General features: G+C 48.1%; 1 protein-coding gene and 1 pseudogene across 3 annotated transcripts in view; both read right to left on the bottom strand.

The window, feature by feature from the left end:
* The window catches only part of STOX2 (storkhead box 2), a 184,486-nt gene that overhangs the window by 151,060 nt on the left and 6,220 nt on the right, over positions 1-27,206 (bottom strand). The window lies entirely within an intron of this gene.
* Positions 24,015-24,164, bottom strand: LOC118993251 (uncharacterized; annotated as a pseudogene).

Raw genomic sequence — 27,206 nt, 5'->3', positions numbered from 1 at the left:
AAGCAACATTTCAAGAGAGCAAAATGTACATTTCAAAATCCTTTATTTAAAACGTCCGTCCAGTGTACCAAAGAATCGGTTTTCGTTCCCTCACCAATATGAGCTTGTCTCTAGTGTCCTGGACAACACGGCATTAAATGACTGTGACAGACTGGTGACACTTCCCCAGGAAAAGAAAAAAGGATTTACTCCCCCAAATTTCCCCAACACTTATTTGAGCCCCAAAATAGCAAGAAGGTCAAGTGTGACAGACCTGGAGGGGCCGAAGGAGCTGGAACAGGAAACTGTTATCTGGCCTCAAAGANAAAAAGTTATTTCTCTACAACTGTTTCAGTTTTTCACTCACACAAGTTCTGTCTCAAGCAGCATTTCAAGAGAGCAAAACGTACATTTCAAAATCCTGTATTTAAAACATCTGTCCAGTGTACCAAAGAATCGGTTTTCGTTCCCTCACCAATAGGAGCTTGTCCCTAGTGTCCTGGACAACATGGTGTTAAATGACTGCGACAGACTGGTGACACTTCCCCAGGAAAAGAAAAAAGGATTTACTCCCCCAAATTTCCCCAACACTTATTTGAGCCCCAAAATAGCAAGAAGGTCAAGTGTGACAGACCTGGAGGGGCCGAAGGAGCTGGAACAGGAAACTGTTATCTGGCCTCAAAGATAAGGTTTAAACAAGTGCTTTCCATGGCCCAGGAAGTTGTAGGAAGTCACTTGATGTGACAGTGACACGGGACTTGAGTTTCAGGCCTCAGTTCAACCTCAGCTCTGTCACTAACTTGCGAGGTGATCCTGAGCAAGCCAACTCCCCACCCTTCCGGCCTCCATCTGCGCAGAGGGCTCACACCGCAGGAACCCCGGCCAAGGACCTGACGGGGTTGCTGTGAATTGCAATTAACCTACAATTACCACAGACACTACAACCGCCGAGTCATGACTCTTACACAGGCTCCAGTTGGGGTGGTTGGGTAGCAGGCCATGGCGAGTCACAAGCTGCGAACTTCTGCGCATGTCAAACCGTGGAACGCTTCTCGGTGCTCCGGTGTCATCTCCTTTTCAACCCTCTTCCAGTCTTTCAAACCTGCTGCTCAGCTCGGGGAGAGAGAAAAATGGGGGCTCAACTTTGTGGTGACAGATGACACAGAATCTCGGCAAGAGCAAATACGGAAACTCACTAAGCCTCTGAGCGTATTCAGCTCAGTTCTGCTCTTCTTAGGAAAATGGCAATAAGGAAACTGTAGAGTGTCAGGGACTGAATGCTTGTCCCTGCCCTCCCACCCCACCCGTAACTGTACAGGCAGAAGCCCTGTCCCTCCACATGATGGAATTGGGAGGTAACTAGGTTCAGATGAGGTCATGAGGGTGGGACCCCAATAATGGCATCAGTGTCCTTATAAGAAGAGGAAGAGAGATCAGAACCAGCTCCCACCATGTGAGGACACAGCAAGGTGGTGGTCATCCACAAGCCAGGAAGAGAGCCCTCACCAGCAACTGCATCTGCCGGCACCTTGATCTTGGACTTCCAGCCTCCAGAACTGTGAGAGAGCAATTTCTGTTGTTTAAGTGAACCCGTCTACGGTGTTGTGTTCTCTGGCAGCCCAAGCAAACTAATATAGAGATGACGCATGAAATGGCGATATGAATGATTTTCTCCAAGTTTTAGAGTGGCCGTCGTTAATAGGCAAGATTCAAAGGGCGAGCGTGTGGCACTGATCAGCAGCCTATGACACGCCATGTGCTTGTCTGGCTCTCCAGCTGCCAGCCAGCGAGCACCGTGGTCATCGTCCACGGAGCACTCACAGCTCTTCCACAGAGTGGCCTCCCCTTCCCCCCTGGACAGTGGGAGACACTGAGGGGAGCTGGGGCCGGAGGTGGGGGTGCAGGGCCCTGCCGGTGTCGGGGTGCACAGGTCTGAGCCCACGTCTGCCTGGGGGCGGGGGGCTGGGTACCTGGACTGTCACCACTTTAAAGACAGAGATGGTGAGTGGCAGAGCTGGAGGGGACCTCAGAGCCTCTGGCTTCAAGGACAAGGCTCCCTCCAGACCGGCCAGCTGCCTCCACCTGCAGAAAAGAAAGCCACCGCAGCCTCCCGACCAGCCCCTTCCGCCCTCTGCGCCTTCTGCCCATCACCCACTTCTCCCGTGTCCCTGGAAGTCCTCCCTCCATCGACTCCCCTTTCTGCCCACAGCCGTCTTCCTAACGCAGGTTTGTGTTGTGGGAACAGCCTCCTGGCCGTCCTGCCTGCTGTGTGATGGCCCGTCTCCCAGGACAATCAGGATCCGATTCCCGAACGACTCGCCATCTCGGGTCACTGCCAGGCTCAAGAGCCCAGAGTGGCTCCCCTCGGTCTGCCACTTCCACTTCCAAGTCCAAGGCCACCAACCGCTGCCCTCCCCCTCTTCGCCTGACACTGTCCAACTGTCTGGGTTTATCCGGGGGACACTCGGCCTCAGGGTCACTGAGGACGCCCCTCCCCGGTCTAGATCTACATGCCGTCCAGGCTGCTCCTCCCAGACGACGCCCCTGAAGGGAAGGAAGGAGTGGGAGAGACGGAAGCTGGGTCCCCACAGATCACCTCTCTCGGGCTTTCTCCTCCTCCTCACAGTCTCCAACCCTCCAGCCAGGCAGGGCTCCAGTGGGGTGGCGCAGAGTAGAGAAGGGAAGAGGGGATGGGGGTGGGGGGACCGGTGGGGGAGCAGGGGGGTTGTGAAGAGGCCAGGCTCGCCTCCTTCTGCTCCTTCAGAGGAAGCGGCTGCACGAGTCAGGGTTGCTTGTGCTTTCCCTGCACTTTGCTGCCGACTGTCCCTCCTGTTCTCACACTCCATGTCTCACACACTCTGGGTGTGACGGGAGCAGGCGGCCAAGGACAGCGACCTCAGAGACCAAGTCACACGTTTCTCTAGTCTGGGTTTTGACATTTATTCCCGAGGAAAAGAAAAATCTGCTAGGAAGGAAATAGCAGGCAACTGGGAAGAAATCAAATGTGACATGGAAAATAATTGTTTTTCAATTTTACACGAGCAGGGTAGCCACACCGTAGTCTGGGTCTGCCACCCTGGTCTGTGTTTAACCGTCCCTCAGTGCAGCACACTCAAGAGAACGTTTATATCAGGAATTAGCAGCCTCTGAAACACAAAGGAGCCACATGCAGGAGTCTGAGAAAAGGAGAAAGAGGTCTCGGAGAAGCTGAAATAAACTAGAAACGCCCAATCTGAATTTCAGCTGAACGCATATAATTTCCTTTTTTTTTTTTTTTTTTGGAAAAGTAACTGCTATACAATAACTAAAGCGGGAATCAGCCAACTCCGGCCCACAGAGCAAATCCGCTTTGCAGCGTTCCAGCCTAGGTGCTAAGAGTTGTCTGCCCATTTTTAAATGCTTGGAAAAACCAAAACAAAAGCATTTGATCCCATGTGAAAATGATAAGAAACCAAGGTGGTGTCCCCAAATAGCTTCTTGGGGACCCAGCCCCATGCACGCATTTGCACACATCTAGTCTGTCTTTCCGCTCCAGCAACAGAGCAGAGAGGCTGTGACAGAGACCATATGACCCCAAAACGAAAATATTTACTATCCGGACCTTTACAGAAAACATCGCCAACCCCCTNGGGAATCAGCCAACTCCGGCCCACAGAGCAAATCCACTTTGCAGCGTTCCGGCCTAGGCGCTAAGAGTTGTCTGCCCATTTTTAAATGCTTGGAAAAACCAAAACAAAAGCATTTGATCCCATGTGAAAATGATAAGAAACCAAGGCGGTGTCCCCAAATAGCTTCTTGGGGACCCAGCCCCATGCACGCATTTGCACACATCTAGTCTGTCTTTCCGCTCCAGCAACAGAGCAGAGAGGCTGTGACAGAGACCATATGACCCCAAAACGAAAATATTTACTATCCGGACCTTTACAGAAAACATCGCCAACCCCCTGTCTTGAGTTCAGTTCCCAGAAAATCATGGCCATGCTGCTGTCCACACGGGCGGCTGGCCAAACATAAAGAGCAAGTGGAAAATACACAGTATGCAAAGACAAAAACAACTCCATCTTCCACATCAGCGCTTTCCACTCCAAATTCTGACCTCCCTACGGATCAGGGGGACATCCCTTTGGGAGACATCTGGGCAAGATCCTGCTATTCGACCTCCCTCCCCAAACCAGCAGTCTGGCCTTCATCCTAAGGCATTGGGGTGCCTTGCATAATTTTATTTGAAAAAGGATTTTGTTTCCAAAGAACGCGAGGAGTTTGCAACTCACTGGGACCTCTTCTATCCATGCGAGATGACCACAAACTCAAACACATTCCAAAGACCAAGAGCGGTAAGGACATACTGCCTGTGTCTGAGACCGACTCTGTCAGGCTGCCAGCCAGCCGGCCCTACTTGCTGAGCAGGGTTCCTGCAACAGAATGTCACAGCCAGCGTGGTCGACGAAGACATGATCTTTGTCGTGAAGCACTCCGCCTCCACCCCACTGGCCCACCACCCCGCAGCCCACTGTATTAAACATATAGAATTACAGCGCAATTTGATTCGCATGCCCATATTATTGCCACAGGCCCATTTTCCTGGTGTGGTAGCCCAATCAAAAGCTCTGAGGAAACCACAAACAGCGTTGCAGAGTACCTATAATTTATTTTTATAAGTAATGACTCATTAACAGGTACTTCAGGAGGTAATTAAAGGGAAATTGAGAGGAGCCGACTGTAAGGCTGGGAATGTTCTTGTTTGCTTCTTTTAGTAAAGCGATAGTCTTCCCGACTCCATTCAAAGCATCTGAAAAAATTAGTTTAGTCATGTAGCAAGGAACTAGTAAACTGATATAGGGTATATTCCTCCTAAAAAAGGCAGCTTTAATACATTTATAAGAAGGCTGAGTCTTGCAGAATGCCTGAGGGAACCCAGAGCAAGACTGGCCTGCTCAGTACTCAGGTGAGTAAAGGCTGTTAGAACTACTAAGGAAACAGGAGGTTGCCTGGGTGCTATATTTTAATGAATATGGGCTGTGATGAGCAAGGAAAGATCACGTGACGTTGTTACCCATCTAATTTTCGTGCAGGGATTAGGTGAGAAAATTAATGACCTAAGCCACACACAGTAAGTATGGAGTACATGCTGAAAGTAATGCCAGCATTCATACTTCCACCATAAAAAACTTTAATAGGAAGGGCGGTTTATTTTATTTATTATTATTATTATTTTAGTTATTTATTTTTAGAGGGAGAGAAAAGGAGGGAGGGAAAAAAGGCAAAGAAACATCAATGTGAGAGAGAAACATCAATCAGTTGCCTCTGGTATGAGCCCTGACCGAGGACCAAAACTCCAGGTCCCGTAATCCAGGCACGTGCCCTGACCAGGAGTGGAACCGGTGACCTTTTGCTTTGTAGGACAATGCACACCCAACTGAGCTACACCAGCCAGGGCCACAGTCAGTTTTTGTCCATACGAATGACTTTATGCAATTGTAATACTCCATGAGAAATTAAGTTCCCAATGTAAGTATTCCTGCTTTCTATCATTTTTCAACACCTTGATGAATGCAAAAGCAACACTGTATTTGTTTTCATTCTTCACCCAATAGTAAATTATTAAAGCAGGGTTGTACGCTACAGTCGTCTGGTATATATATTTTGAAATGACTTAATTAGTTGTTTATTTTTCCTGTTCCCATTGCCTAAACTCCTTACCTGTTCCAAAAGAGATGCTCTACATTCTGTGCTATACGTATGTCACGTCATCATGCTGCACACCTTAAACGCGTGCAGTGTGGTGTGTCGACTGTATCTCCATAGAGCTGAAAAGGAAGGCACGCAGGAGCCCTGGCTGGTGTAGCTCAGTGGATTGAGCGTGGGCCTGTGAACCAGAGGATCTAGGTTTGATTCCCAGTCAGGGCACATTGCCTGGGTTGCAGGCCAGTTCCCTGCAGGCCAACTCCCAGCAGGGGACACACGAAAAGGCAACCATACATTGATGTTTCTCTCCCTCTCCTTCCCCTCTGAAGATAAATAAATAATAAAGTCTTTTTTAAAAATTTAAAAAATAAATAAAATAAAAAATAAAAAAAAAGACAGGAGGGAAGGAGGGAGGAAGAGAGGGAGGGAGAGAGGGAGAGAGGGAGGGAGGGAGGAAGAAGCTCCAAACGCTCTAACATAGTAAGTCAACTTCCAAAAGAATCTGGCTTTCAAATACAGAGCTGGTTGGCCAATACGAGACTGAAGAGGGACCCGCATGCTAGACAGGATTCTGAATAGTTCACAAATATTATGCTGAAAACTCTCTCCACAGATCTCTGGAGTGCAATGTCTCTAAGAACACACTGTAATCACACTCTTGTGCATTTTTGTAGCTGGAGAAGTAGATTAAAACCAACTCTCAGGGCATGGAAGAGGGCTCTGGCAAGTTTGAAATATGCACATGAGACAAATAGTATTAGAATTTCCATCGAAACTCCTATCTGTGTTATAATCATTTTTAAAGAAGTTCTAAGAGGCTGAGTGTGGAAAACGTGGCAATTTCACGCAATCAAAACACAGCAAACAGTGCCCCCTGCTGGCTGCTGCCACACACACGCACAGGCGTCAACCCGATGCTGCTTTTCTCAGCCTGCCCTCCAGTGGGGACACTAAACAGAGCCACCCAGCTCAAGGGGGACAGAAACAGCCAATAGAATTCATTCTTCAGATTAGCAAGAGTTGGCTGTAAAACACACACAAAGAAAAGATGTTTAAAAAATGCAGAAGTTTCCAGATAGGTTAGGAATAATTTTAAATCACCCATCCATTCTTANCACACACACGCACAGGCGTCAACCCAATGCTGCTTTTTTCAGCCTGCCCTCCAGTGGGGACACTAAACAGAGCCACCCAGCTCAAGGGGGACAGAAACAGCCAATAGAATTCATTCTTCAGATTAGCAAGAGTTGGCTGTAAAACACACACAAAGAAAAGATGTTTAAAAAATGCAGAAGTTTCCAGATAGGTTAGGAATAATTTTAAATCACCCATCCATTCTTAAGAAAGAAAGAAAAAGAGGAAGAGAGGAAGGAAGGAAGGAAGGAGAAAACAGCACCTTCACAGCGTTCATCAAAACTAGCTATAAACCCCACAAAAACCATAATTTGGGTATCCTGAAAGGTTATCATTTCACAGTTTGTACTTCAAAGTTATATGTATTCTTCACTCACCACCAGCATAAATCCCTGTGCACGCCCCTTTGACATATACATTTGATAAGAACCAAAATAAATAACCCATGTATATTTCAAATCATCATCAATATTTAATTTATATTAATCACTATAGAATAACTGTTGTGTAAAATTAAAATAATTATTGTATAATTAATATAAATTGTTAGAATGCCCCCCACATGGAAAGAACATGAAATACAAAGTCAAAAAGCCACCGTTCTCTCTCTGGTCCCTGTCATCAAGGTGGCCTGTAACTTTGCAGTGTCGACCTGCTCACAGTGCAAGTAGCTTCTCAACCTCGAAACTAAGGTCTTGGACGGGGAACCCCAGGGATCCGTGCAGCGCTGATGCTGGTTGTTCTCAAAGAAAACGCGGATGAGCCAGGTCTTCCATTTTCCTTGTTCATAGCGCCCTCTAGTGTCTCCCAGGAAAACCTACCGTAAGTAATAGTTTAATTTTATTTTTGCAGGTACCTACCTAGGAGAACGTTAAACTCAGTGGTACCCAAACTTTTTAGATCCGTGGGATGCTTTATGTTATGTGTCTACTCGGCTAAGCCATGATACCCAGATACTTGGTCAAACACCAGTCTGATTGTCACTGCACCTGATCCAATCAGTTGAAGGCTTTAAGAGAAAAAGTTTGAGGTCCCCCAGAAAGAAGGAACTCTGCCTTCAAACTTCTTCAGACTCAAGAATGCAACATCAGCTCCTCCCTGGGCCTCCAGCCCACTGGCCTTCCCTATAAAATTCCAACTTGCCGGCCCCTACAACAGTGTGAGCCAATTTCTAAAATTGAATATATATCTTTTTATACATGTATCCACACATGTATGTACATGCATAAATGTACATGTGTGTACACATATATGCACACACCTATATCTACACGTACATCCCCACACATTTCATTGGCTTGGACCCTATGCAGAACCCTAATGCAATCAGCGATTCTCAAGTCCTTCCCAAAAAACACTCATGTACCTCCCTCTGTCTCCAGAGCAAAGATTCTGCAATGAGACATGTTGACGATGAAGGCGTGCAACTCACGCGAAGGAGAGGAGCCAGAACAAAGGCTGAGAACCCCTCTCGTAGAGGTGTGAACAGGAGCCTGTCCCCCTCCTTCATCTGTCAGCCTCCACCTGACAACAACGGGCTGTCCCAAGTCGGGGCAGCGCAGAACAGAGAGGCCGACACTTCTGAAATTTTTACACAGTTCTGAGCACGAGTCATGCTCTGCTGGCCTCGAAGGGAAAGGGTCTCTCTGGGCTCTGCGGTCGCTGCAGAGAACCACAGACAAAGCAACCTGGCGGTTCAGGAGCGCCCTCCAATGTCCACACCTTTGATGCAGTACTTCTATTTCTAAGTAAACAACGGGCTTATCAGCAAAGATTTATACAGCTATATTCAGCTCAGTGTAACTTACATTAAACCTCAAAATGACCCAAAATAGTGAAATAAGTGGGCATACTCACAAAAGTATCTTTTATAATCATTAAAATATTTTCAATTATTCTAATGACCACGAAACAATGTTCGAAGGAAAAAAATCATGATACAATATTTAAGTTTTTAATGTAAAAAAATTGCTAACTGTAAAAAAGTCACTAAACATATTTGTGAGGAATGCCATTATGAGTGATTTTAATTTTAATTGCCTTCGTTTTCTCAAGTGACCCATCGTGAGTGTGTTATCTCATAATTTAAAATAAAGTGTTTTTAAAAGTGAATGCCACTCACAGATATTTGTACAATAGTCACAGCAGCATTCTTCCCAATGGCCAAAAAGTAAAATCAACTCATGTCCCTCAACAGATGAATGGATTAATAAAACCGGCTGTACACACGGAATGGAATACTATTCGGCCAATAAAAAGAATGAAATTCTAACACATGCCATGACACGGACGAGTCTCAAAAACACTGCTCAGTGAAATAAGACGGACACAGAGGTAAATACTCTGCAATTCCCTCTAAGTGAGGCGCCCGGAAGAGGCAAGTTCAAGGACAAGTAGAAGAGGGGTTCCCTGGGGCTGCGGGAGGGGAATTGGAGAGTTAGTGCTTGGTAAGTGTGAGTGTCTGTTGGGGGTTACGAGGAGCTTTAGGTGTGCACAGCGGAGCCGGTTAAACAGCACAGTGGACATACTGAAGGGATAAATAGTATGTTGTGCACCTCTTAATGCAACGGACATGGAGCCCCCCAGAAGCTTCGTCCTGACCCGAGGCACCAGCAGGGGCTGCTTCCGCTCTGCTCTCAGACGCCCCCGCCCCCCCGCCCTGAAACACATACACCGACACTCAGTGGCACGGCTGTTTGTCTGTGTGTCTGTCTCTGTACTTTCCCTGTGCGTCCTAACAGACAGGGATGAGCTGGAATCAATCCTCGTGTCTCCAGCACTTCCACTGCGAGCAACATAGCCGAGAGGCACGGATGCCCGTGTGCACACAAAAACCCACACGTGAATGTCAGAACAGCAACACTTGTTTCAGTGAAAATGAGGAAGCAGTTCGCAGCAGAGGGGTGTGACGAGTGCCACACAGCAGGGCGGTGGCACCGCCAGGACAACCAACCTGCCAGTCCCAGCGCTCTGCTCTCCACAATCGCCTGACCGACAGACAGCAAGGGGAGGAGAGCAAGAGCAAATAGACATTAAGCAATTTGTTTTTAATTAACCTATAAAAAAACCAATTGGTTGTCAAACACTGTGACAAGGTCTTTGTTATCTTCCTAGCCCTTTTTCCGATGAAAATGCCGCGGTTCAAAAAATAACAAAAATGACCTGCCTGGACAGGTCAGATGTTAAGGGGAGGAGCCAGGATTCAAACTCAGCTGCACTCTGCTGCAAGGCCCACGCGGCCGCTCTCCAGCGGGCACCTCTGCACGCCGCTGCGCTGCCCTGAACCCTGAAGGTCACTGTTCTGTGCAGGCTTCTCTGCACCCAGCCCTGACACCTCAAGGTTCACAGTCCACCCGTGGGCTCTCCGCCGCCTCTGCAATCCTGGTGCGAAGGACTTGTGTCTCTTCCACCACAAACTCAAAGCTGAGGCAAGACACTCAGCCTCCAGCCTGACTTGAAGTAAGTGCTAAACGTGGTTTGATGAATGAATGAATGAATGAATGAATGCCTCAAACAATGGGGGATGGTGAGGGAATTTTAGGGTTCCCTGTGTGAGTCACAGGGTCTGCATGCAGCTCCACCACCTCCCCTGCTCCCCTCTGCCTGGATCCCACAGACTGTAGGAAGCTGCCAACACCTTGCCCAGAGTTGGCCAGCTGACCCACACTGCTCCTGGCCCAGAAGGAAGAAACCACAAACCACAAACCACGCAGCACAGTTGACCAACTGCCCAAAAACTTTCACTGTATAAAACCCCAGGATCCAAAAGAGTTTGCAGACGATGCTACTGCAGCTATTCTGCAGGTGGGAAGGCTGAGACTGGCATGGATGAATGGCTTGCTGGGCCAGCTCAGCTGGCGTTGGGGAGGCAGGACATTCACACCTGGATCTTGGGACAACCCCTCCTTGTGTTCTCTGTCTGCTTCGGTCAAACCGCTGCATGCCTGGAATGGAAACGAGTCTTGCGGAAGCACCAGGGTCCCTGTCCGCCCACACCACTGTCCTTCACTCCAACTCAACCTCACTTGCTGGCGCTCTGCTGGGACAACCAAAAAACGCTCTGGCGCACACCATTGCCTGTATTTGCATTTTTTCAGGCTATTCCCCACATAACCTGCAGGTTTAAGGGGTGGGGTATAGAGAAGAGTTTAAGGAACATTTGACAAATGATCTTACTCTGTGGAAAAAATACCCATGCTGTGATCTTACCTGGGGACACAACATTTTCAGAGAAATTCAACAACGCACCAGCTTCATCATCACCAAAATGGGCTTGACTGTGTTTGATGATTCCAGACCTCAGTGTTCCACTGAGAAGGCAGGAACAGGGTTCTGCTACGTTGCATCAAAGACACAGATGGGGTGGCAAAGCACAAAACCCCCATAATATCAGAAAGAGATCTTGGCCCTTTAGCCCGGGCTTGACTCTCCACAGACAGGTAGTACGTGCAACATAAAGAACTTCAGCTGAATTTGGAAATAGTATTAAGAGTTCAACTCCTTAGTGTTAGAACTTACTGAACCATACCTCAGAGGAGAAACTGGAGGTTCACCATCATCCTAGGTGACCTAGATTTGGCGACAAATTAGTCCAATATTCTTAATGATGGAGTAAGCTTGGCAACTCATTTAAGACTGAACAAAGGGGGCCTGGAATGGCAGAAAGTATTAAAAGTAACTAAAAAGTATTAAAAACTGCCGTGTTGGTCAACAGAAGATTAAAAAAAAGACTGACCTCTATCCCTGAAATATAGGGAAGGATATCGTGTGTGAAGTATCTCTTCTTTATGATTAAAGAGTCAGAGAAAGAGTATGATGACGATACATGTAAGAAACCAGAAGAGACTACTAAAAAGCTGCAGAATCTAGTTTTCTGGAGTTTGGAAAAATGCTTAAGCTCTTTAGATCCTTTCAACAGGGTCTTCTCCGGAAGATGACAGGAGGTGACTGAGTGTCAGACGGGGTGGCAAAGAAAATTAGATCCACTGCTTTCAGAAGCAGTCAAAAAATCAGCCAGGGCCCAGGTTGCTGGGGAGGGGAGAGGAGGGGCAGATGGCTGAGGCCTGGGGGTCAAGGAGGATTCGAGGGGAGCAGTAAACACACAGAGCAATGACTCAGAGGTCAGGACAGATCTTTGGGGTCACAGAGAGAGAAAGTGCCAAAGAATGGGATTAATACAGTTTGTTAAAAGTTTGGGTTTTTGTTTTTTTTTACAATACAGATGAGTTTTTATGTGCTGGTAGATTCATTCTCCATTGTACCACAAAATTCCAACAGCTAACAGAACATTTCTATCTTTTCACCCATAGTTTAAATCTGATACTCACAAAACATTACAGGTTTCTAAATTTTCCATCAGGGGCATTAAAAACTCATTTTCGTGAGCCACACAGTTCTTTGTGTGTTCAGAAACCGTCTAACCACCTGTTTCCTGTGAGGAGTGGCAATTTGGCCATGACAGTAAAGGAAGATTCCAAGTTCAAGGTAGAACCAGGGGCAAAAATGAGTCCAGGCAAAAGAGCCAAGCTCCTTCCCTGACAACCATTTCTCCCTACCTTTGTGCAATTTTCTGTGGGCATGTTTTTTAGAGGACAACCTTTCCAACCTCCTGCCCCCTGCCTCTCGTATCCTCTTTCACTGTGGGCCTCCAGCAGCAAAAAACTCCTAGGGAAATCCGCCCCACTCCACCGCTCAGCCCGCCCCCTGCCTCCACCAGGAACAGGCCGGGACTTCAGCCAGCCTCCACGCATCTGCACGGAGCAGGCCTGACCCAGAGCCCCGGGATCCTCCTCGGGGTGATTTGAACCAGAGGGCACAACTTCAGAACTGAAGACAAGCTCATTACATGCAGCTAACAACAACGGCAAAGAATTATTTTCTAAAAACGCAGACCCGCCTGTTCCAACAAACTCTTACACGTTTTGCAAAGCATTACGTTTACCCAACAGCCTCCTCTGACTGTGACTTTCCCAGAGGTGTTGACAGTGGATCAAATGACACCGAAACCATGACAAATCTCCTATTCTCAGAGAAGGGCCCTAAATGACTGCTTCTCAGTTGTGAGTGAAGCACAGACTCCTTTCTTCTCAACGAGCTGCTGGCCTTCGATGAAAGATGCGTTTTCCACCCCGGCTAATTCCAGCCGACAGATTAACCCCCTAACACCCTCGAATCCCCTCACGGAACCTCCACGTGGAGAACGACCACCGGCCAGGCCACTCAGCCGTGCACACAGGGAGGCGAGGGGGCAGAGGTGAAGCCAGTTTCAAGGTCAGAGTGCAAATGCCGTCCTAAGGGTCTCTCCACTGGATGCCTTCCTCTCTCCCTGAGGAAGAAGCACACCACTACAGTTCAGGGCCCTGTGGCACTGAGTAAACAGTATCATCGCCCGTGGCAATGACCTCTCAGATCATTTAGACTGGCCCTGGCCAGTTGAGAATTTAACGAACCACATCTGCTTGCATTTGGCCAATGAGTGGAAAATCTTTTCATTTTAGTCTGGACAGTAAGTTATATTCAGACACTATCTGGCCCAATTCCCTCCCACGTGCAAGGAAAATGAGTTGCCAAACACACAAGGAAGAAAACACCATGTGGCCCTACCTACCTTTTTAAGGGCAGACGCGAGATTAGTTCTTGTCCCATGGACGCTGGGAATAGCACTGCAACCCCCTCCCCCAGGCCCTGTGCGCAGAACCCACTGAAACCCACTGAAACCCACTGACAGCCCAGAAAAGGTCACGATCGCCACGGCTCCGGCAGCAACGGGCAGAGCAGCGCACGGGGCTCGCCCACAGCACCACAGCCGCCTGTAGCACCACAGCCGCCGGTGCAAGTGAGCACCACATGCCTGGCACACAGCAGGCACATAATAATGGTGCACTTGCCTCCGTGTCTCTTCGGGAGTATACATTCACTGGCCCAGGGAGGAGAATGGCTCTGTTTCCATAAGAAACACAAGAAGATGTGTTTCTGCAGCTCATTGCCGTTAGGATTAGCCAAGTGGGTTTGATGGCGAGGAGCAGAAACCCCAAGCGAAGCTGCCCAGAGCAGCAAACTCAGAGGGGGGTTGGGGCGATTTCCACAGGAGAGTTCAAGTGTGCACGGGTACTCACCCTGGTGATTGACAGCATCATACAAAAACACCAGAAAACGAGAAACAATCATCTTCTTCCTTACAGACATTTCCAAGTCACATACAATTTTCTAGTGAGTTCTGGGGGTTGGACAGACCCATGACAGAGAGAAACGCAAGCAACAAAACGACAATGGATTAGAAGTTTGAACAGAAACATCTTGGAAATAGGCCTTGGCCACGTGCTTTTCCTTTTTCTGCTACTACTGTGACTGACAATTTCACTGCAGTCTTTATTAGTTTATTTTTAATTGTAGTCGACATACATACAGTATTGTATTAGTTTCAGGTGTAGAACACAGTGATTCAACATTTCTGTGGTGACCCTCACAATAAGTAATGGCCGCATCTGCTCTTTGGGAGACAACCGCCGTCTTAAAGAATATTGAGTATAGAGATGAATATCTTTAATATTTCAAAGATAAGAGCTTGTGTGCCTAAAGTTAAATTCAAAGCATAGCAGATTAACTAAATGCCTCACCAGAAAAATTTTAAAAAATAGTAGTTTCACGATTCAGTATTGAAAATAACTTTCAATGGGTATAAAAAGTGATTCAGACACAAATCAACTATCCTTCTACAACCAAAGAAAAGGATGACAGCTTTTAAAAACCTGGACACTACCAAAGGAAGTGTCCTTCCTTTGAAAGGAAAAGAGTAAAAGTTTATTTCTAAAATCCTTTCTTAATGTTAGCTGGCAAACTACCTGTGGAAGGAATTAGTCAACTTTATATACGTGGCTAATAAAGCAGCCGAAATAAGCAAATTGCTCTTCTAATCTCCTGGTTGGCACTGAAGCCAAAACGCCTGCTTTCTCGTGCCTGTTACGACTTCAGCCTGCCAGGCGGAGCTCGGGCGGAGCTCGGGCGTCTCGGCAGCAGGTTGTGGCAGCAGGTTGCAACAGCAGATCGCTACGGCATACGTATGATTACCCACCTTGTTTAAAAGTGCGATCTTGGCTAAGCCCAGGGGAAAAAAAGTCCATCAAACACAAGGTAAATCACACCCCTTCACTTTGAAGTTAGCGAGGCCCCCCAGTCAAAGGCGTGGATCATTTCAAAGCAAACAGAAGTACTCCACGGAAGTTCACACCTGCCGATCTCGGAACGCTTGTGCCTTTGACAAGACATTTCCCAGCACATTAAAGCCAGAACGAACAATAAGAGTGCGGTCTTAAAATTTACATCCGTCACCACCGGGATTATACCACTGAAATGCACGGATTGACCCAACACGCTTGTTTACTTTTCTCAAAACCTCATCACTAAGAACATCCAAATTTCTATCAGGTTTTTTAAAGGAAACAAAGCCAACATAACAACTTTCCAGTCGCCACTGAGAGAAGAATCAGGGGAAAAGGCAGAGAGGAGAATGGAATGCAGAGAAAAGACACGCAGTACGGAATACGACTTCGGATTTTAGATGCAAACCCGAGCCTCCCCCACCGTGTCTCCCAGGGGCTCTTTCCTCTTTCCACCCTCCCTAGCTCGGTCAAGAGCTCTACCCCAGTCCCTGAGCCAGGGTTACAATGTTGGAGATAGCATAAGCCAAAACCCCCTGCCACTGTCCAAGCCCCTTTGTCCCCCCGGCCAGGTGGCAAATCCCTGGAAATGTCTTTCATCATCCGCAGACTGTGCCTTACCTAACACAGGCATGTGGTAAGTGGTTCCCCAATGAAATTCAGGAAGGACTGAGTAGGCTGTCTTTTGTTTGGGTCCTGATTTGAGCAAAGGATGGGTAGGAAATGTTTACGCACGCATTGGAGAAAGCTGGATGTAGGTGAGAAATAATTTACGCTGACATATGGGGTGCAATGGGAGGTGGTAAGATTCTTTTATAGTTTTATGACACAGAAAAAAAGAGGGGGGAATGTTTTCTATGAAAGTATCTCTGCTTAAATGTTCCTATTCCTATTCGGGCCAGTCTGCATTTATTACATGATGATTTTAACCCAAAATAATTTCGAAGTAGGCAACAGTTTGTAGGGTAAAATTCAACAAAACCACAACACAAAACTGTGAAATTACTAGTCTGAGACTTGATACCTTCTGAAGTTTGCAAGGACACCGCAAAATGTGTCCTGCTTTCAAACCACTTCTGGAGAGTGAGGTAGCCAATTTTACAAGGTACATGGCCGAACACGTCTGCACATCTGCAAAAAGGGTGGGGACCAGAGGCTGCGTGAAAAGGACAAGGTCGTGCTGTTGCTGTTCCCTTCCAAACGCCCAGGGTCCAGAACCCTTTACAACAGTTGCCTCGTGCCGAGCACAAAGCCTTTGCCCGGAGCACTTCCAGTCTAAGGGCACAGCCAGGAAGGCCGAGGCAGAGGCCAGAACATTTTTGTAAGTCACTGGCATCAAAAGGCCTGCCCACCAGGTGAAGCTGTCCACCAGGTGGACTTGGGGACCTTACATTCCCGTAGGCCCTGCCGTTCCTTTGCTTTGGTAGCTATGGCTACTTGCTTTGTTGTAACCTCTCGTGGACAAGTGCCTGACGCCGTGACCAGGAAGGGGCAGCCGAGGCGGCGTAATTCCACACCCTTGGTGTTCCAGGACCCTAAGCCTAATGAATATTCAGACTGGCGGGAAGGGATGGCTTCTCTTGTACAATTTGACTTTGACAATCTCCTAGACAGGCTTGGCCTCCAGATAACAGAGTTTTTCAAAGGACAGAGGGCTTTTATTAGAGGATTACAATTAAATTCATATTTTAGGGCAAAGTTGATGGAAAAGCTTTTCAGAGCACCCGAGGGTCCCAGCAGAGCCTGTGGGCTGATCGGAGGCAGGGATGTGTAGGAGAGGAAACAGCAGCCCCCACAGCGGGAGGGGACGATGGGCAGGTCACGGCTGATGTCTCAGCTCTGCCACCCCCTACCTCCCTGACATCGGGCAAGACACTTGATGCGCTGAATGTCAGCCTCTTCTCCAATGGAGACCAGAAGAACCTCAATGAGTTTCTATGACAATTAAATACAACCATGTACACAAACCAGCTACTTGAGAATCTAACATATGGCAAGCAGTCTGTTCGCAACAGCTTCTTCCAAGCTCTGCTTAAGGAACAGTGGAGCCTGCCATCAATGGGTGGGCACAGGGACCCCTTCGGGGCTCGCAGTGGATGGGGCTGACCCACCCGAGGCCAGTGCTGAAAAAGCCATTTCACTGCCAGCACAGGGTGATAAAGGCACCCCCCTCCCCAGTCCAGAGCCTGAGGACCTTCCCACCCCAGAGGGCAGGGCTGAGAGTCCTGGGCTGCCCATGGGCCCCCGCCTGGGCTCCAGGACATGCTGGCTGTGAGACCCGGCACAAATCTACACTTCGGTGTCCTGTTGGTGAAGGGTGGGAACAGGGAGTGGATGAGAGCCTGAGCCCTAAGGTCCTGTCTGAGGGGGGACAGGACCCCAGTGGCTGACTTGAGACAAGAGCGGAGCCAAGCTTGACAAGGACAGGGATGGGTGCTCTGTCCCTGGGAAGGCTGAGTGTCCTCCTCCCCTCCAGTCAGGGCCTGGATGGGCTGGAGCTCTGCCACTGGGGTCCAGGCGCTGCCAAACCTCACATGGACACCTGCCTGCCTATCAGCCCCCCTAAGAGGCGCCAGGCCCAACACCTGCGATATCAAAGCAAAGGACACGGAAGTGCATGAAGATGCAACCCCTGGCCTTTAGAGCAAGGGTCCAGCACCCTCGGTTCCCCTCAGAGTCAGGGTGAAAATATCCAGGAAGAGGGAGAGAATGACAAATTTCCGAGCAGAGAAATTTGCTGGCCTCCAGCACGAGTAGTAATGGTGCAATGCATTCGGCTGTGCTGCAGCCGACCTGCTGGCACAGGTTCCCCCTGTTAAAACAGACAGGAAAACGAAGCCATTATCTGCATTCCGTGCAGTGCCATGTGCTTACTCCAGGGCATCCAGCCAGGGCAGGGCCCTAACCAAGCCTGGGGGCACGATTCAAAAGCAAAATCAAGTCCTTACACTCCACCTAGTTAGCATAGGGAAGGGGAGGCCAAGAGACCAGCTGCGCCCTGAGCAGAAAAGCTGCTTTAGCTCATGTTTGTTCATCTTCCAGTTTCAGGGCTTTCTTGGGAATCACAAAAATCACAGCTGGACTTAGCCAAATCTTACTCTACCGATGACTTGCTACTCAATCGGCATACGTTGAAGGAAGTATGACAAATTCAGTTCTTTGCAAGACACGTAATAACCAAATAGTATAGTGTTATGTATAAATAGGCACACCAAATAAACAAACCCAAAAGGATGAAGAATAAATGGGAACAGGTGCTATTTTTTTTTTACTGTGCGTAATTCCCCAACAGAACAAGCCACTTGCCTGAGACCCCGCCGGAGCTGAGCCCCGAACCTGCCTGGAGGCCTTGGCTCGGCACCCGGGTTTGTGCCATGACAGCCCAGGGACCACAGGGACTGCCCTCAGGACTTGAGACCCTTCCACAGAGGACAGAGATGGTGCTGAGGGAGGTAAGGGTCTGCAATCCCCCCGCCTCTAGATAAAACACTACCAGCAGTGACGAGCAGTCAAAATCAACGTGAGAGGCACAGCACAAGCAGGTGACTCACCTGGTGGACACAGAACATCATTTTAACAAGGAAACAACGTGGAGCTTTCAGATTTTATTAGCTGTGTGACCAGAACACGCCTCAGCACAGAGTAACGAGGGAACCAGGCCACATCGGTTCTTAGCCACTAATACTGATTGTGGGTTTACTTCTACTCAGATACGTTTCGCACCTTCTCTAAGCCTCCAAATCTCAACTGGATTGTAAAACTATTTTCTAGAGCATTCAATGACCCGAGTTAAGAGCATAACCCTGCCACCTTCCGTTCCAGGGGACAGTTCACGTGGATGAACAGAAACACCCCCACGGCCCTAAAGCGAGCATGTTGAAAGAAGGAATTTTAGTTTCTTACTTGTGATTGACTCGGGCAGAATTTTCCAAGCTTTCCCCATTCATGCCTCCTTTCAGTAAAAGTAGAAGTCGCACATTCTCCATTAATTTTACCGGAAGTTTCAAAATTGATTGTATCAATGAAAAATAGCCACACGATGGCATTTTCAAATAACATTTATAGCACCCTTGAAATAGACATGTTTCAGGGTGCCATCCAGGGTGCAGGGAGAGTCACGTCCAGATGGGGGGTTCTGCTGCTGATTTTCATAGCTAGAAGGGAAGTGAAAAGTCAGGCCAGCCAACGCATGTAGGTGAAAGCAACGAGATAATATCTGGGAAAGCGTGTTTGCTTGCTTCAGCACAAACAAGGGGCCTGCGCAGTGATCTGCAACGGGTGTCTGACGCCTGAATCAAAGCCCTTCCCCAGCGCCTCTCGGCTGGCGTTCTCTTTTCACTCCTCTTTTCACACACCCCGGTGAGAAAGGTCTCTCCTCCAAAGCTCGCAAACTTGACCCTCCTCCACACCGGGGTCAAGAGCAGATTGTAGGTGGCTTGAATTCACCCCACAGGCCAGACGCGCTGTAGCCTCCTCAAAAGCAGTTACAGAAAGCCCTGAGAGTGTCGTCTGATCAAAATAAGGAAGAGCTGGTTTTATTTTTTAAGTTGACTCTAAACGTGTGGACTATAATGTTTGTTTTTAGCCCTGGACGTACTGACTTCAGTGTATTCACAGTTTCAAGTTTTTTCTATCAAATACACATGCTCCAACTAAAAACTGTTCATAAACGCAAAGAACTTGGTCTATTCCCCCGTGTCCCCAAATAGGGCTGCTGCATCTTTTACCCTCAGATCTGGCAAGCATGTTTACCTCCAATGACCCGTCCAAGCATGAACCCTGCAATCAGCACAAAGCTAGGAGCATGCTTGGCAGGGAGGTGGGGGGTGTTGAGCATGACCTTTTCAACGCAGCGGACCACCTCATCGGTGAGGACTGGGGTCTCCTAGATCACTGATCAGATTTGGAAACCAACGTTTTCTAATTCAGCCCCCGTTGACTGTTAGAGGGGTTTTTTGTTTTCTTTTGTTTTTTCGATTCAGTTCACCAGCTTCCAAGAATGCTGCGGCCTCCTCCCTCCCTCCTTCCCTTTTCCTTCTCCCATGACTCCAGGTACTGATTGCGCCCTGACCGGGAGAACCCAAATTCGTGATCACAGCCCACGGCCACAGTGAGGTCTCATCTGTGGGTGCACCAGAAATTCAAAGGCTTTAACCAAGTCACCAATTCAGCCAGCTCAGCACTTGGCCTTCAAGGTAGACAGACACATCAGCTACAGTTTCCTCTCCACTTCCCCTCCGAAGAAGTTTTGGCAGACGCAAAAATGCATGTGCCTCGTGACAACATCTTTAATAAGGACCTTTTTCTTCTCAATTAAGAGATTACTGTAACACTTTCACGGTTTTTGTGTATTTCCAGTAACATGTTCTGGTTCCTCCCGATCTCATATGTAAAAGACGAGTAACTTTTTCAGAGAAAAAAAAAGTCACCATTTTTAAAAAAAAGGTTTTCAGGAGTCCTCACTGAAGACGTCATTGCTCAGCCTTTAAAAACAGACACATCTGCGTGTTAATCTTTACAATACACGTTCATGAATCCACACGTGACACATGCCTCATGAAATTGTTTATTTTCTGCACTGAGGCAGGGGTCCTGGAGATGGCCGTCCAGGCCCGTGAAGTGCAGGGCAGGCTGGCACTGGGCCTCGGAGGCCGAGGCTGCTCCAGGCATTAATCACGGAAGCCAACATTGCATCATGTCAAGTACCTTAATTTATACAGAAATATCAGCATTCGTTGCTTCCCATTTGCTTTTTAGGGCACGCACCTATAACTTGTCGAATGGCGGTGTCTTCCTCTGCGCTCCCAGAACAACGGAAACACTGGGGCATCGCCTTGACTGTATAAAGGCCCCCGTTGCTGCTCCTGCCTTGGGGGACCCACCTCGGCGACCTGCACCCTCATAGAGACCGGATTTAAAGGTCCTACCTCTCCCCCCAACCACCGATGTCATAAGGTGCAATATTAACAGTCAAGTCCACCATTTCCTGTAATTATGATCACATTTCACACCCTTTCCTCTCAAGTATGAAAAAAAGAATCCTTTTCCTCTTCCCTGACCACGAAAATATTCTGCAATTGTAGTTTCCTCTCGCACTCGTCAAAAAGCTAAACAGACTCACTTTCTCTGTGGCCTTTCTTAATCACCCCATTTATCTTATTTTTCAATTGAAAGATAATTAACGACCATTTCTTATTTAGTCCAAGTCCTATTTTCTAAGGCGGTGTTGTAACTCCAATAAATTTAATATGTGCTATTAACCATAATCATTAGGCTAATGTATTCCGTAGCACGGTGTCAGGACTATGCCTCTTTGGGATGGAATTCCATTTTCCCCACTTAGCACCCTCGGAGCGGTGATCGGTTTTCAACACTTGTGACTTGAGAAGGCAGTCAGTACGCTCACGGAAATGCGCAGAGAATTCACTGGAATGGGGACAAAGCCGACAGGATGACCGCTACCTACTTGGAAAAGTAAATACGTTGGCGGTGGTACCGAGGACTACGTTCACGCAGTGGAGTTCCCACGCCGAAGCCATCAGAACCGCGGAGGACAGGGGTCAGGGCTTGGTGAGAACTGCTCAGTCTCTGTGTGGCCACGGGTGCACCCACTCCAACTCCCTCTGCTCGAAAGGAAGAGCATTTTTTAAAATAGATCATACTCTTGACCTTCAGAGTGGCCAGCGCAGCTTTACCTTCTGAAGGGGAATCAGACTGACAAAGAGTCGTTGAAATTACGTGACTCACGGATTCACCTCAAACTGCTCTTTAGAAATAACGTCAGTTTGCATTCCAGCAACACGGGACGGATGCCTCTCTCTTCCACTGATACATTTTCAGAATTTTTAATGAGACAGGAGGAGAGAAAATAATCACTAAAGAAAAGAATACTTACTTCAGCACAGCACGTTTTCACTGCTCTAAAGTCATTTAAATAGTTTAGGCATATTATCCACTAATCATCACTTGGCGTACACGTACATTTAAAACACAGTTTATCCAAACCGCATGTCAATTTGCTGGTTAAACTTGCTTTTACATTTTTACTACACATACAGCCATGTAGTGCTGGACTTTCTTACATCCGGCCATTTCATAAGAGGCGGGCGGGCAGGTACTTGAATGAAGAACAGAAGAAAGTGGCATTATTTTAAGAAAACAAAAGCACTATGGGTGTTTTCTGGAGCCTCGTTTTTTCCATAGTGTCAGAAAGACATTTAAGGTGTGTGGTTTTTAAAAGAAGAGAACAAAATCCATCAAATTAAACTCTTCTCCCACAGAGAACCTTCGATGACTCAGCCACGTATTGCTGAGTTAACACCATCAATGATTTCAGCTGGTTTTGCCTTCATGGGCTTCTTCAAGCTGAAGATCTGCCTCTGTTACAAGAAGCTTCTATCCTCTCTTTTGTCTTCACTTCTTGATGTGGCGTGAGCAGTTTCAAACATAAACCTATCCCTTCCACAAGTCTCTGAATTTCTCCAGAACTGGTTTGCTTCAAATAAATAAAAACCAGCCCTAAGATGCATTCAGTAGCCACACTCCACACAATTAAATTGTGGCCTATTGTTTACAGCGCGTTCGGGTGGCCAATTTAGCACCTCCGTCACCACCACCAGAAAAACTACCCCAAACAATCCACGACCCCTAGCTTCCCGCTGTCGCCTTTGCGCACAGAACGCAGGCGTTCAATCCTCAGTCCCAGATCAGCCTTTTCCTGCAGCCCTCCGCGGGGCGGGCCACGTCAGGTTTCCAACACTGATTTCAGCGTTTCTAGAGCGGTGCCCTCCCCCCTCTTTTCCAAGAGGAGGAATCTCAGTCTGAATCCACAGCACTATGGGCAGGACACGTCCCAAAGCACACAGCTCCCTTCCTCTGTAAGTAAATGGACAGACACACCAGAACCAATATATCTAAGTCAGTCTGAATACGGTTAAGTGAGTTGCTTCACCACGAAGCATGCAAGGCAGACGCAGACCATGTACCCAGAAGCCAATAACCTCCCAGATGAGCTCGGGGAATCAGGCCACTGTCCGGACATACAGCGGCTCTCCCTTCTGCAGGCCCCCGAGAATATGGGGCGGGGGGTCTGGTGCCAAGAGGGAAGCCCTCCGTGGATCGACAGCCAAAGACAGCAGACCCTGCTCTCCAGGGGCCTTCCAGTGACAGAGCAGCCAGAGGCCCCCAGGCTAAGGGTGCTCACTCACCACAGGACGGGGGGATGGCCGTTACCTGTACCTGCATCCCTGCTACCTGCCTTCGCTCCTCCTGGAACCCTCTCAACTCCCTCCTTTTCGGTCCCTCATGCACTCTCCTTGCTCCCAGGCTCGATGCCAGCTCCACCAGGGTCCGGCTGCCCGAGTTTCTCAGGGCATGCCCAGCTGGGCAGCACGCATTTGGGGGCTTCTGAAATGTCCGGCGGTAGGGCTCGCCACAGTGGACCACCAACACTGTGGATGAGCGATGCTCTCAAAAGCTTCTGTGCTCACTATGCTGAACTCTGAGACACACGTCCTTATTATACTAAGAAAAGAATGATGGCAGCGCCCCTTCTGACTGATGCTCTCGGCAAGAACTCTCTGGCCGGAGTTACTCACACCTGGAGCCCCAATACCACGCTGGGAGGAAGTGCCTCTATGCAGGCCACCGGTTCCCGGGGAAGGTCACCCTATCTCCCAAATCAGAAGTGCCTGGCTTGGTTGGTAAAATACCCAGATACCTGAATTAAAATCTCCAGGACTGGTGGCAGGATATCTGTGTTTTTAATAAGCCCCCCAACCGGTCTGTGGGCCCACCAACATCTGTGACCCTCTAAGGGGTAGGGAGGGAGGGTGAAAGGAAGTTGATTCTTACGTCAGCAGCAAGAAGCACTACAACTCCAGGCATGAGTCCCTGGGGCTGAAAAGTTAGGGTTGGAGAAGCTACGTGCTGGGCAGGGGATGGGCTTCTGTATCTGTACGTCCTGAGGTCACCTTCAGTGAGCGTGAGTGATGTCCCCTCTGGTAGGTCAGTCTCCGGTTCCTGTGCATGCAAGGCTCAACGGCACGCCAATTCCATAGCTTAAAGTCTCATCATGAAGTCATACATGTGCCGTATAACTCCCACTACCCAGTACACTCACTCTCAACCCCCTGTGTCTTATGTTGTTCGTGTCTAAGCTGATAAAAACAGATACTACACTTGATCACAGCCAAAAAGCCGAGAAGCAATTATGTGTTAATTTTTTAAAGAAGACAAACATCTCTGGCACTATCACCAAAGTAGTTAAAATACGCTTTATCCCACCAAATTAGATGGTTTTTTTATTTTATTTATTTATTTTTAGAGGGGAAGGGGAGAGGAAGAGAAACATCAATGTATGGTTGCTTCTTGTGCATCCCCTGCTGGGAACTGGCCCCTGCTGGGAACTGGCCTGCAACCCAGGAATGTGCCCTGACTGGGAATCGAACCGCGGTTGTCTGGTTCACAGGACCGCACTCAATCCACTGAGCTACACCAGCTAGGGCCCCACCAAGTTAGATGTTAAGTTAGGAAAATGCAAGAGGAATAACACAGGTGCGCCTTATACCCGGTAGAACGCGGCGGTTGTGGAATTGTGAGGCTGAGACCAGTGCGGGGATGTGACTACAACCATGAGAGAAAGAGCCGGGATGCGTTCCCAGAAGGACGGCAGTGTTCCCGGAGCTGGACCATCCTTTCACTTCCTCGGGCGGAGTCTGGACACGTCTGGTTCCTCGGCCAGACGCAGAGATTTCAAAAGAAACCTTTCAGCTGGACAATACCCGGAGCAGGGAAGCACGCTCTACCGCGGGACCACACGGTACAGCCCCCGGCCGTCCTCCTAGTCTCGGCAAGACTGGCAGCGACCGAAGTCTTCGGAGTCAACTCCACTGCAGAGAAGCACATCGCCAGCATCACACGGGCATCTTAAGACCTGGCCCCTGCTCCGCGTGGTGCCCACACTGTCCTATGGACTTTTGCCTTTGCTGGGTCCGCCCTCTCGGGAGGGCGACCCTCAGCTGCACACCCAAAACTCAGGTGAACCCCTTCACCTCTCCATCTCAGTCATTTATAAAATTCTGCAAAAAGACACCTCTGGTTCTTAACCCTTAATGGTGGCCAAATTTACTGTTCCCTATAGGAGAGAGATTGACTGACGTCAAAATATCGAGAATTGTTTGAAATATCTTCTGATGTCAGTGTGATTTAAGTTTGTTTTTTTAATTTTGTTATTGTTGTCCAATTACAGCTGTCCCCATTTCCCCCCCTTACTCTCCCCTGCCCTTCTTACCCACCACCTTCCACTTTCAATCACCCCCCACCCTGTTGCCTTTGCCCATGGGTCCTTTATACGTGTTCCTTGACTTTACCCTCCCCTTCCCTTCCCCCGTTATCCCCCTCCACCCTGTCCTCTGGCACTGTCAGTTTGTTCTTTATTCCCATGTTTCTGGTTCTATTCTTCTCACTTGTTTGTTTTGTTCATTAGGTTCCACTTATATGTGAGATCATATGGTATTTGTCCCTCACCACCTGGTTTATTGCACTTAGCATAATGCTCTCTGGTTCCATCCATGCTGTTGCAAAGGGTAGGAGCTCCTTCTTTCTTTCTGCTGCGCAGTATTCCATTGTGTAAATGTACCATAGGTTTTTGATCCACTCATTCCCTGATGGCCACTTAGGCTGTTTCCAGCACTTGGCTATTATAAATTGTGCTGCTATGAACATTGAGGTGCCTAGGTTCCTTTGAATGGGTGTTTCAGGGTTCTTAATGTGTACTCCAAGCGGTGATTTAAGTGTGTTAAAAAGCTCTCAGAATATCACCTTCTCAGAGATAAATTTACATTCTACATACATATGAAATACAGTCATTATACACACATTATATATTAAGAGATTATATTCGCAGCTTGGACTCAGTCAATACATCTACTCAACCTCCTCACGGAGATAAACTAGACACCAGATCATCAGGGACCCCAAATTAAGAAGTGTCCGCGAGCCCTGGCTGGTGTAGCTCAGTGGATGGAGCACAGGCCTGCGAACCAGTGGATCGCGGTTCGATTCCCAGTCAGGGCACATGCCTGGGTTGCAGGCTGGTTCCCTGCAGGCCAACTCCCAGCAGGGGATGCACAAAAGGCAACCATACATTGATGTTTCTCTCCCTCTCTCCTTCCCCTCTAAAGATACATAAATAAATAAATCTTTAAAAAAAAAGACAAGTGACAATAAACATTAGGGAAAATATTTTTTTAAAAAAAGAAGTGTCTGTGATTATATTATGTCCTCAGCTGTTGACAGAATGGAAGGGTTCTTGTTTCACTAATGAACAAAGAAGTAGAACAAGGACGCAGAGTTCCATCCCCCAACTTCTGGTGACTGTGGCCGGTGACTGGGGCAAAGACCACCCACCCACTGAAAATCCTGTTTCTAAGGTTATCTCACCCATCCTTGTGTGAGATATTTTACACAGAATGAAATGTTTAAAATAATTTGTAGCAAGTAGTCCATACAGAACACACCTCTCTAACTTTTTACCCCCAAATAGGTGATTCACCTCAGGACAAAAAGCATCCGACGTTTCCCCTCCAGTGCGAGACATGCAGACAGACACCCTCCTTTTGGTTCGATGCCCCTTTAAAAAGAACTTGGTGAGAACCAGCAACTTTCCCTCCAAATGCCAGAGGGAAGCAAACATGTGCCCGAGATCAGAATGGAGCCAGAGGAGGTGAAGTTTCTAAACCTTTGCAAAGCCCCTCAGTGGTCACGGCAAGGCCTGGGTCTCAGAAGTTCATCCTGAATGCTTTACTACAATGAAACTGACACACCTTCACCGGAAATCTCTTTGAGCCAGAGCGAGGTAGTTCATAAAAAACGTTTTTATGGCTAGCTGGAAATTAATAAAACTTAAAATGCACTGTCATTGTTCACTGTTGAGACTTAACCCTGAGATGTTCGTGGGAGAGGGACGAGTCTCTGGGTGCTCAATGCCTCGTCACAGCAGAGGAAAACCCCACGAGGCCCCACCTGACCTGGAGCTGGCCCGTCCCTCGAACCTCAGCTCCTGTCACACATTCCTTTCTGTGGCTCGTCAAGCCGCAGGCCCCCTGGCTTTCTTTTCTGTCCCCCCCGAGGAGTCAAGGCGCTCTCTGTCTGCTCCTCCTTCTTTCCTGGTGGCCAACCGCGCATCATCAGTCAGGGGCCACGTGACACGAGGCATTCTGGAGCAGTCACTCAAAGCCCTGGTTCTCCTGG

The sequence above is a fragment of the Sturnira hondurensis genome, unplaced genomic scaffold, assembly GCF_014824575.4.
Source record: "Sturnira hondurensis isolate 20B ecotype Veracruz unplaced genomic scaffold, ASM1482457v3 Scaffold0008640, whole genome shotgun sequence".
NCBI lineage: Eukaryota > Metazoa > Chordata > Mammalia > Chiroptera > Phyllostomidae > Sturnira > Sturnira hondurensis.
The sequence above is the reverse complement of the archived record's forward strand: the minus strand, read 5'-3'. Positions and strand labels throughout refer to the sequence as shown.